General features: G+C 38.6%; 1 long non-coding RNA gene across 1 annotated transcript; it reads right to left on the bottom strand.

Annotated features, from left to right (window-relative positions):
• Positions 1–8241: 8241 nt before the first annotated feature.
• LOC131227362 (uncharacterized) lies at positions 8242–9741 on the bottom strand. The gene is made up of 3 exons (XR_009162225.1): positions 9598–9741; positions 9218–9291; positions 8242–8652 (listed from the first exon to the last, which is right to left on the bottom strand). It is a non-coding gene; the product is annotated as an uncharacterized LOC131227362 (long non-coding RNA).
• Between the last annotated feature and the right edge of the window lie 2724 nt (positions 9742–12465).

The following is a 12465-nucleotide window of genomic DNA, read 5'->3' as shown; positions in this document are numbered from 1 at the left end:
CACCATGATGATTACTCGGTAGAAAATCAGGTCGATTCACTCATTCGGTCAGCCCAACCGTATCCATTGATTTTGTAGGTTTGTCAAGCTTAATGAGTGGATGCAACTGGTGAATCACTGTGTGGCCCACCTTGGCTGAAAGAAAAGGAAGCGGATTGCCCTGGTGACCTACTCTGTCATTTATCCATGCTGCGATGTGTGTGTCTTATCCATGCTGTCCATCTATTTTGCCAGGTCATTTTAGGGCATGAGCACAGAAATGAGGAAGATCCAAAGCTCAAGTGGAACACAACATAAGCAGCCGTGGAGATAATGATACCCACCGTTGACAATTTCCTATGGCCACCATGATTTTTATTTTCCAACCGTTAGTAAGGTCACACAGACTTGAAGAGAAAACACAAATATCAGCTTGATCCAAAAAAACGTGGCCCAAGTTTCCAATGATATGATTTCAATCCCCACTATTTCCTGTAATGTGGTCTTGTCTTGTTCAAATGGATGGACGGCGTGGATAAAACACATACATCATGGTAGGCCTCACATAGTCAGGTCAAGGGTCTCCCGGCATTCTCCAGCAGAAAATCTCCCTCATTAGGTGATCCTGACCACAAGATATATTTCCTGTGAAGTGAGGATTGATGGTTGTACATGTCCATTTCCACAGTCTTCAATTGGATGGCTAAGTATGATGATAAGGGAGAGATAGTGGGGCCTTACCTGTGTTCATGATGGGCCGACCAGTTGAAAGGCTTAGGTCCCAAAGGTGGACCCCACTTATATATATATATATCACTTATCCATAGCTGGTAGACTGAGTGAAAGCTACCTCGTTTCAACATTGAGGTCTTGGTACCGATCCTTAGTGGGGGGTGGCTAACAGTGAAGTGTCAACTGACAGTGGGGTGTATTAACAAGCTAACAAAAAAATAATATGTGGATAACTTATTCAGTGGGACCAAAATCGATGGTCCATGATTTAAGAAACACATGCCTGGACCATTTTGTTAGTGGAAGTGTTTAGGTCATGTTGGGCTTGAGCCATGCAGGCTTCATGCTAGCTGATGTGAGTTTTGGGAGCTTGCGTTTGAAATGCATATAGGAATTACTTAGCATATCCAGTTTAGGATGAATTTGACATTTGACAAGAAAATTTAATAAGCTCGTTAAGATATAGATAGTAAATTTCAAAACACACCCAAAGTGTGTATTTTGAATACTTCCGATTTCATTTGCCTCCAAGCACAGTGGCAAATGAGTGATTTGATTTTGTTTATACTCAAATCCTCTCATATACAAATATAAGGTACCAAATACCCCTAACTTGGGGTATTAAATTTAAGTTCATATGAATATAATACAAAATTCCAATGCATTTCAATTAGTGACTATCAAACTCTAATGAGAATTCTAATTCACATTGATTCCATAGGGATTTTAATGCACATCGATTCCATGGAAATTGTAATTTGATTTCTAATTCATACCAAATATAAGCCACCAAACTAGCCTTAATTCTACTTCTTAAAGACTTAAAATATTAAATATTACTGAAGGGTGCCAATGGGCCAGGTAGCCTGCCGCATCTGCAACCCCAACCCAGCTTTGGGCTGGGCTTGGACCTACCTGATTGGTCTGAGACCAGGCGTTGGCTTCGCATGCATGTCCCGATCATTGTTCAGGTTAGGGTCGAGCACAAGTCAAGGAAGCCCAACTAGGACCAACCTAACCCAGCAGGGCTCTACTTTATATATATGCACATGTATTATATTTCACAAATATGCCATTTTAATCCCCACCGTTGGTTTGATTCCTCCAAAATGTCTGTTACTTGTGCAAGTGTGTCCCACCTGATCAATGGATTGATCAGTAGGGATTTTTATTTCTTTGTTTTTTCAATTTTTTTGGTTGGGCGGGCTGGAATAAGTTGGCTCATGAGGTAAAACCTCCTATGCTAACAGACTTGGGCATCATCTTAAGGTTGGGCTGGGCCAGGCCAGGCCCATTGACAACTCTAGTTACCCTAAAAAGTTCAACTGAATTACTTGCTTTCAGCTCCACAATATATATTTTGATTTTTCAGACCTTGGTATGCATTTATTGGATCGAAAAATTGTGGACCCCATCATAGATCGAACTTAGAGGAACATACAATAGATTGGGACTGGTGTACCATGGATCAAACTTCATCCATCCAGGACCCATCAGTGGTTGGGGCTTGAAATATTAATGGTTTAGATCACCGAGCCATGTGCTCCACATGCCACTGTATAAACTTTTGGACCCAATGGGCTTCGAGACATGACCACTCTTAAATGTCTGGTACTTTTACGTGGAGAGTCAAATCATAGATATGGACCATCCTTACCTTCCCCTCACTATGCTACCTTAAAATGTTCACACTGATGAATGAACTTTCCACTAAATCAGTGCCATACAAATTGGATGGTTTGGATCGATGAGCATTTTTGATAACGTGTCTCCAAGAAGACATAATGATCAGATGACCATAGCCATCCCATCAATGTCTTAGCAAATAAAAGAAAGAGACCAATGTTGGAAGGTAGAGAGCCGCTTCTAATTCTAATTACTGGTCCCTTGCACGTTCAAAATCGACGCAGGGAATGATGTGATGAGGAAGGTCACGGTCTTACTGAGGAAATAATTACTCCAAATCCATAGAGCTCTCTGGACTCCTCGCAGAGTTTCCTTGAATTCATGAGGGGTAAAAATAGAAATAATTTCTAATAAAATTGAAATTATAATTCTTTAAATAATGAGCCCAAACCTAGAATAAAGTTTTAAACTCAAACTCCTTTAAAAGGTGAGTAACTATAAATAGTAAACTTACTAGTTACAGACTTACAGACGATCATCATCCCTACTACACTTCATGGCTTCCGGCCAAAAATGGTAAGTGTCCAATTTAGCCTAACCACGCTGTTCTCGTAACTTTTCTAAGCCCTTTTCATGTTGGGCATGACTCATACAACTCAAAGGATCAAAAGTTATATAACAGTTAAAACTTATTATTTTTAATAAAAATGAAAGTAAAACTCACTTTTGACAGTCGATCTGATGGAATCTCGCAAATCCGACATGGGCAACCTAGCATAGTAGTTTGGTTGGCTAAAGTACCTTCTCCTACCCCAAAATCATATCTGATATGTTGAAAAACTCATTCTGGTTTGCACTACTATTTTAAAGTTCCAACAGGCATAATCATTTCTGCCTTCGATCAAATTTTCTCTGTTTCATCTTTGCCCATGTGCATTTTCCTCAATACATTATACCATGACAGCTCGTGTCATTGTACTTTTTTTTTTAAAAAAATCTTTATAGAAGCTATACCGTGGATGAGTGATAGCATGCAAATCACATAAGCCACATAATCTAAACCATACAATTTTGCCCGTCCATCATTTTTCTCAATAGTCATCCATCGTTGATGATCTTCAATTGAATGGTTATCAATATGTATTTTCTCCATCCGCTATAAGGCCCAAGATTTTGATGGTCAAAATTTACATGCATTTGCGTGTGTACCGTGGATGCATGTTTGGGATCAGGAGCGATCAACCCGTGTAATTAATCAGGTAAAAAATCATGAAAGTGTCTACCACATATAGTGATTGTGTCTGGGATATGGACCCATATCCAACGAGTATAAAACATAAATAGGCTGAGTCCAACCTCAAGTTAGCCGTATAAGAAAATGAACAAACTTGGCTTGACCCGGCTTATTTATTATTCAGCTGAAACTGCTAGCTTGGCCTGCCAAAAGGCCAAAATGTCAGGTCCACTCCAGCCCATGGCTAGTTAAGGCCCATTTAGTGGATACCCACATAAAGGTGTTTGATGCCTAAACAATGTTTTAAGCTAAACCTCATTTGTTTTGTGCATTTGAATGGACTTTTGCAGGTGTATCATCATTCTCTTGGCAAAATAAGTGCTAAAAATATTTTTTCTTTAAGGTAATATAGAAAGAAGTATAAAAATCCCTTTTGCATAAACTCACTCTGGAAGTGTATACCAATGACCCTTAAGTCTTGAAAACCCTACCAAAAAGCCAAGACTTTGTGGTTCCTTGGGCTCATTTTGGATATGGGCCACTAGTGGACCATCAAATGTCACTCCAAGAGTAGAGCTATTTATATAGTAGCACAAAATGTGCCTTCCAAGGTTCTTTTGGTACGCATTTTTATATAGTTTCCCTCTTTTTGAGTCATCTCAATGAATGTCATTTAAATATAATGTAAATTATGGAATGTCCAATTACAATTGCTTAAAAGGTATTATATACTTGAGTTGAAATGTATGCTATATTATATTTTGTATAAATATAATGTTGTACTACAAAATATATAGACTAAAATTTTTAATTTTTAATGATGGGTGATTTGTGTAATATTTTGCTAGGGTTTTCTTAATGTGTTTTTTATCCTAAGAAATTATTTTGAAGTTATGAAAAGTAGAAATCACCCTTTACACATGATCAGGTATTGTACTCTTGACTTTAAACTTTGATGTCACGCAGTTGTATCATATTTCAGACGTTTTACATGTTTTTTCACATATATTCTCTCTCTCTATCATGCATTTTAAATTGCTTTGATCTTTATATTCATCACATGTTATTACTTGTTAAAATTATATATAATAGATCACTTGGTTGTTTATTTTCATTATGGCTTTTTTTTTTTTTTTTTGTCTATTTTATTTTATAGATATCAGCTCTAGTCTCCTTTCATATATACAGTTAAAAAAGTTACTTAAAATGTTGATTCACGACCTTTTGAAATTGCCAAATCTACCTATTATAGAATTGAGATGTTGGAGTGGATTGAATCATTTAAGTTTAAATCTATTTTATAAGAAGAGAACCCTCCATGATTGACCCCAGTGGGGACCTTACAATCTACCAGTATGCCAGCAATTTCAAGACTAACAATATACGCATCACTTGCTTGCCTTGCCAACAGGTTCTCCTCTTTGACATACTACTGGCTCGAAAGTCCTCTGGAGCATCAAGATGAAATCTCCCGTTCATTTGTCCATAAGCTTCAAATTGATAGACTTACAACTCTTTTAATTAATTGTAACCATCATTGTGGCTGGTTAAAATCCCGAGGAGGTCTGCAGCTATTTACAGATATACCCTCCAAAACTTCCCAATCCAAAGCTCTGCCCAATCGTGTCATCTGACAATTCTTTTCTGGCAGCCTCTTGGGATGGCACTGTCTACCACTGGTACCGCGATCAATCAATCCCTTAATATACGTACAGATACGATAATATTGACGTTGACGTTGTTTCATGGGTCACTTGGAATCCTAAAAATCCGACATTATATGCTTCCGTATGCTATGAGGGTTTTCTACGTATCAGAGACGTTCGCCATCAGAATGCTTGGATCACTTTCAGAGGTGAGGACAGACCTCTCGTGTCATGTGATTGGAACTCTATCAATGAAAAATGTATTGCTACCGCATCGGACAATTGTGAGGAAATCAAGATATGGGACATCAGGCATACCAACTCCCCCATTAAAGTCCTCGAGGGGGCCTACATGAGTGGTATCTATAAAGTGAATTTTTTCGCACATTATGAATATCAGCTTGTTTCATCATCCTACTATGGTAGACTGGTACTGTGGGATTATCAGTCAGATGCGGCAGAGTCATGCATCATAAGTCATGGTAAACGTGATCATAACATATTAATGAAGGGTTTGAACATAAATAAGAAAGTGGAAGGTCAGTTGGGAAGCTATTATGAGGATTGATTCATTCTCTCAGGGCCTGTGACCTGAGACATGAAGGACTGGACAGGAATTCAAAAACCAGTTCTTCGTTTTAGTAGCTGCTGCTTTTTCTTTTTCTTCTCCTTCTTGATCTTATTCTTCTTCCTTTTTCTTTTTTTTTCCTTGTTTTTCTTGATGTTGTTCTCAATGTTGTTGAATTGATGATAATTCATTTTGGTAATGTTTGTTTTAAGTTTTTTTTTGTCAGTAGATTTTATTTTTTATTTTTTATTTGAAAAATCTCCCAATTTTTCAAATAAATACACATCAATCGTAGGATCACAGAGTCAATTTGATTTTAAAGTGATGACCTATCTACAGCCGGACCTGCCATTCGGGATTGATTTGAGTTAACACTTGCAACCTAAACAATATCCCAGTGTCTGCGTATCAATTGTCGTACTATGGCTGAGTATCAAATCTGTAATATCATCCTGACCTCGGCTACCTACTGAGGCGCGCATGATTCGGTGATTCAGACCGTTGATCTCCCAAAAAGAGAGAGCCCAATTCTTCCATCCATCAGTGGCTTGAAATTAACGGTTACAGAAATGACACGTCAGCTATCCACATTTCATAGAAAATGGAAGAATTGGATTGATGGAGTATTTCCACGAGAAGTTTAGGCATCATCCATCTACATTGCGGCCCATCAGATGGACGGTCTTATCACTGAACCATGTACAATACCCAAAGGGACGAGTACACACTTGAGGACGAAAAATGGGCAGGATCCGACGGTTGAAGCATGTCCGGGTCCGTTCCCTGATCTAAGAACGTGAGCCCAAGGCCATCCGAACCTTTACTGGACTCCATCTGGAACCAACCCCGAATCCACTTGATATTTGCTTTCTCCTTTTATCCTGGTGGAACTCATTGATGGAAAGGGATTAGCTGCTCCCCCGCCACCAACCAATGGCTGGTGGTTGGTGCTCTGTGGGCCCCACAATGATGTATTTGTTTCATCCATTCCATACATCTATTTTTCTCGATCATTTTATGGTATGATATCAAAAATGAGTTATATCGCAATCTCAAGTGGACCACATTACAGGAAACAATGTTCAATGAAGGTCAACCATTAAAAGCTTTTTGGGGGCCATAAAAGTTTTGGATCAAGCTGATCTTTGTTTTTTTCCCTTCATCTGGGCCTGTATGACCTAATCAATAGATTGGATGTCAAATAAACAGTACACTGGGCCTTAGGAGGATTTAAACGGTGGATATCCAATCACTATTGTTTTCCTGTGGTGTGGTCCACCTGAGATTTATATCCCTCTCATTTTTGGGACAAAGCCCTATAATGATCTTTAAAAATGGATGAACGGAATGGATGAAACACATACATCATGGTGGGGCCCACTGAGCACTGAGGGGAGTAGCTCTAGTGGTGGGCATTCCCATCCCCATTGTTTCCTATGGGGTGCCGTGTGCCTACTTGAGATTCAGATCTGATTTTTAGGCTCACTTCCTAACATGAGCTGACCAACTGATGGGCAGTGGATGTCACACAGATATAGTAGTGGACCCCACAGGGCCTTTGGTTGCACGTCTAGTTAATTCGCGTCCAGAGATTCTCCACTGTGCATGAACTCCTATAGATGGACTGTTCCCCAGTTTAATGCGGACATCGACTTAGCCAGTTGTAAAACGTCCCTGTGAATGACCCTGGCTGGATATCATGAATCATCATATTCAAACAAAGCAATTTTAGAGAATGATCTCTCTACTGTAGTGGGCATCAGATGGACCATTCAGATCATTTGAACATGAAGCCACGTGGGCCACCCAGCAACTCACCCAAAATGAGTTGTTCTCTAGGTATATACAGGGGCATTTCATTTGAGTGCTTTCCTCGTTGTTTGAACAAGGCTTTTTGGTCATGGCCACCATGAGTTCTTGAGGGCAATTGGCTATTCTACTTGGAGGCCATTTGGTGTGGACCCAGTGCAGGAATTGAACCAGCTCCAACCATCCTGACCACCAACAGTCGGACTGAAATAGATAGTTAATGACCCTATGCTTTTTTAACTGCCCGTTTGTAGGTCGATGCCACCCATTCACGGCATGCATCCGTTCTGTCCATGTAGACATTTGCACCCCTTTACAACAATGCCATGCAATCCAATAGCAAAAGCTCGTTCGCTGTATTTTAAACTGCGGCCCCTCATGACCCTCACCCAGCTCATATTGTTGCCACTCTCCCAAGGCACAGCCCACAATCCAAGTCTCCTTACCAGGCGTTTGTAAAGGCAGTGGCCTGACGCTCTGCCAAAATTTATAAAAAAAAAAAAAAAAATCAATAACAGAATGCCAGGGTCTCCATGGAAAGGCAAACAACTGGCATTACTTTTACAGCTAGATCAATATCCAATGCATTTCAGGTTCTCAGCCTCATCATGAATTACCACGTCTAGGAGCACCAATACTCACAAAGATCAAACAATTCTCTGCTTGGATTTGATGTTTTTAATACCCCAATCAATATCCAGTACATTTCAGGTCCTACCTGATGAACACAACATGTTGATTTAGGGCAAAAAAGCAAGAGAGCATACACTGCATGCATCTACTCTGTCCATTCCGCCAAAATATTCAATCTGCCCACTGATTTCAGAGGGTAATGATTAATTGACTTCTGCAAGCTTCAGATAATGCCAGACTTCCTCATACATAACCTAACCAATCTATCACAATCTACTACATGCATGGTTCCTCCCACTAGCTACAAATATACAATTTGAATTCCAAAAGGAATCAGTGATGTGAATGTGTACCAGAGGTTAATGGTCAGGAAGTCTTTAAGCGCCAAAATATTCCTCAGGAAGATGAAATTTCAAGCCAACAGCCTATAAACACAACAGGAACAGATACCGTCAACAAAAAGCTTAAAGCAAAGATAGCAGCAGGAGAATGTTGCAACCATAAATCAAAATTTAGGACGCTATGGAAGATCTTCTAGATTAAGAGAAGCTTTAAGATGCATTGTTTAATTCGAATTGCAATTGTTGATATAACGAAGCCATGGATTTAAGTAGCAGTTTTGGAGTGCGAGTAGCCTGGGGACCGAAACCGGCACGAACTGGTCCAACTTGTTCCGTTTCCATACGAAACTTATGTGACTTGCACAATACCAAGCCATATCAGAAGATATTTCGAACCATGAATGAAGTCCCTCTGACCAAATTGTGATTTGCTTCCCAAGCACTCATATTGAGAGTAGAAGCTCAAAATTGCAATTATGTCACAAGTTGGACATGAAAAATTAAAGGAAACGGGATGCATTTGAGGCTATGGCCGTGCTAGGATTACTAGTCAACATCGTTAGCTTTCGTCATTTCATCTTGATTAAAATAAATGTTCACAGTTCAATTTGCATCCAAACGGAGCCTAAAGGAGAACATTGAAAGGTACCTGAGCAAATTTAATATCCACATCACTACGATCATTAATTGACTCTCCCAACTGCATCACCAACATAAAAAGATCTGTGTGCAGAGGTAACTTTTATCAAACCAGTATTCCGATCCCATTGGGAGTAATTCGCAGTCAGACAACATTTGCTCGCAAAAGGAATTACGAAAGACATGTCAATCTAAAACATGACAAAAGGGCATGATGCATCATGACTACAGAGTCTACAAATGAAGCCCTTTTTTTACCTTTTCCTGTTTCCAAAGGGAAATGATCTGTAAGCAGACAACTGAAAGCAAACTGGCTAATTCCCACTGACTACAAATCTTAGTAGTTTAAACCTAGAGCAAGCTAAGGAAGACAGAGAAAAGAGAAATAACTGAACTATATCAATTGAAATGCCAGAGTTGAAATTTTGCTCCATTATTCTCCACATTCCAGGCTTCCGTTTGCGAAATGGATCATCACCTTGACCCTTAGTTTTCCCTAACCCGCAAGCTATAGAAACCTGCACTCAAATGTAAGAAAAGTGAAAACTGATGCAGACTTTCCTGGACTTCCGGTTCAAATGACTAAATGATGATGTTCAACTAAAACGTTCATACTATAAATCAGATACTTTGGAGAACTTAACCAATGGTAAGACATGCATGCATGCATACATAGCATAAGCATGCATAGCACAAAAATCACTTTCGATCTAACACAAAAGAAGATTCAAACACTTGCTGCAGACTTTCCTGGACTTCCAGTTCAAATGATGACATTCAACTAAAATGTTCACACTATAAATCAGATACTTTGGAGAACTTAAACAATGGTAACACATGCCACTACACCAAAATCGTCATTTAGGAACAGTTTTATGCCCTAAAATGATATCATGAAATGGATGGACGGTGTGGATACAAAACATACATTATGGTGGCGCCCATGAAAAGTGGTGACATCACTTCAGGGAGCACAAGAACAAAAAAAAAAAAAAAGACTTAAAAATAAAGTTTACCATTAGGTGGTCGGCTCGAGTGCGTGCACGGGCAAACAGAGAGAGACGTCTAACGGAACTCCTTGTAAGGGAACATGCTATTAGTATTCAACCAATTGTATTTCACCACATCACTTCAGTAGCGGGTTGGCTACTGAAGTGTTCAGTATCCAATCCGCTCCCCTCTTTTTGTGGAAAGCTCGGTCAACTGTTGTTTGACAGAGCTGCTCCGTCCAGTGCATAGTGAGTGCACGTCCCTCTTGTGCACTTGCGACTCGAGGTGGGGTCCACCATGATGTTGACATGAGATCCCTACCGTCCATTTCACTTGGAAGGTCAAATTAAAGCCCTTGACCAAGGATGTGGCAGATCCAAGGCTCAGGTGGGCTATACCAACCGAATCAAGATCTTTAAGTGTCTGTTATGTCGATCCAATGGTTGGATCACCCTAAAATTGATCGTCAATGGTTGAAAAGGTCCAAAGGGCTATTTGTAAGGTTTTCATCCTATATTACTAACCAATACTAGTATTAATATATATTTTTTTCTTTTTTATTACTACTATACATTACTTATAATTACAATGATTAAAATCTCATACACATATAAAAATATAATTTTAATATTAACATAGTACTATATGCATGCCATTGATCACCTATTTATTAATATATAATTCATAATATACAGTCTCATATTATACATATAAATGGACTGAAAATTGTACAATATCCTATTTAAAATCACATTGTTAAATAATATAAAATTTTATTCAAACATCTAATAATTTTTAGTACACATGTTTATAAAAATATTCAATACTACTTTAATATTTATAATTCAATTATACATTGTAAAATTATTATTCATTATGTTTAGTTAATATAATATTATTTTCATAATATTTTATATACATTAAATATATACGCATCACTCTTATTATAATATATTTTCATACACTTCTATATGATAAATAATTTATCAAGATACATCTATAATTTTTCAGATCTATGTTTGTGTAAAATATAATAAATAAAATAATTATACTTATTAAATATTATATGACTATTGGATGGTTTGATCCATTTATCGAGGTGATCGAAGTCGTATCAATGGGTTGCGCTGATGATATGATGGTTCATCTCAAAGATTAACGAATGGATAGCCTGATACATAGATCCAAACTGCTTTCAACAGTCAGATTTAAACTAGGATGAACGTGAATGTTTACTTAAGTCAGGCTTGTATTTATCCTAAGTTTGGTTATACGATAACACTCGAGTACTGAAAAATATGGGGGTGTTACAGTGTATCTCATGTGTGAGGTGGACAGGTGGCAAACCCACGACGTGGCTTGCTCCTTTCCTAGCTGTGTACCCACTGAAGTCGTGTACTGTTCTTTGAAAAATAAATCTTTTTATTCTGTAAGGCAACATCCATTGCATGGCAGTTTTTGTTGAACTTGGGTATGTCCTGCAATAACATTTCATTGCAACCTGCATAGGAACTTGTAAAAAATCTGTAAAGAAAGAAAGAAAGAAAAAACTGAAAAAGATTGTCTTCGAGGAATTTGATAGTTTAGAATCTATGCTCTCATGTTCCCCCTATTTTATCTGCTAATCATTTGCCAGTGTGTGCCTTTGATAAAGGCTCCTACCTATCCAATGATGAGTTGGGAGTTAGATTTTGTGAGCTTTGTTAAATTTCTGTCTAAATGAATGGTTAATACAGGATCATTATAATTTACAGCACTATGAGAGAACAGGACCATTTCTTATTTTTATTAATCAGAAGAAAATACATCAATATAAGTGGGACCCACGTTCTATAATCACGACATTAGGCCCATCCATAGATGTTTCACCTCCCTCAGGGCCAAAATCTCAGGTGGGATTCAACCCAAAATCATTTGTTTTCTTAAATAGCTCACATGACTTTTATGATATATCTAATCTAGAGATGACCCACCAAAAAGAAGGATTCAACTAAATGATAAAGCTGATCGATTCATTAGGTGGGCCACCAGCGGGCAGCAAGCCAGGGCTGGACCCCGACCACTGCCAGACCACCGTCGAGCCAGGGCTGCACCACCTGAATGCAGATAGGTACGGACGGGTGTTGAAGAAGAAGAGGGTAAAAGAAATCATGCTGGGTTACTGGGTTAGGGTAAAAGATATCAAAGAAATCAAAAAAATCTAAATTACTTACTCGATTTGATGTAGACAGGGACGGACGGGTGTTGAAGAAGAAGAGGAGGAGACTG

The sequence above is a fragment of the Magnolia sinica genome, chromosome 15 (genome assembly GCF_029962835.1).
Source record: "Magnolia sinica isolate HGM2019 chromosome 15, MsV1, whole genome shotgun sequence".
In the NCBI taxonomy this organism is placed as follows: Eukaryota; Viridiplantae; Streptophyta; class Magnoliopsida; order Magnoliales; family Magnoliaceae; genus Magnolia; species Magnolia sinica.
This window is presented reverse-complemented; position numbering and strand designations above follow the sequence as displayed.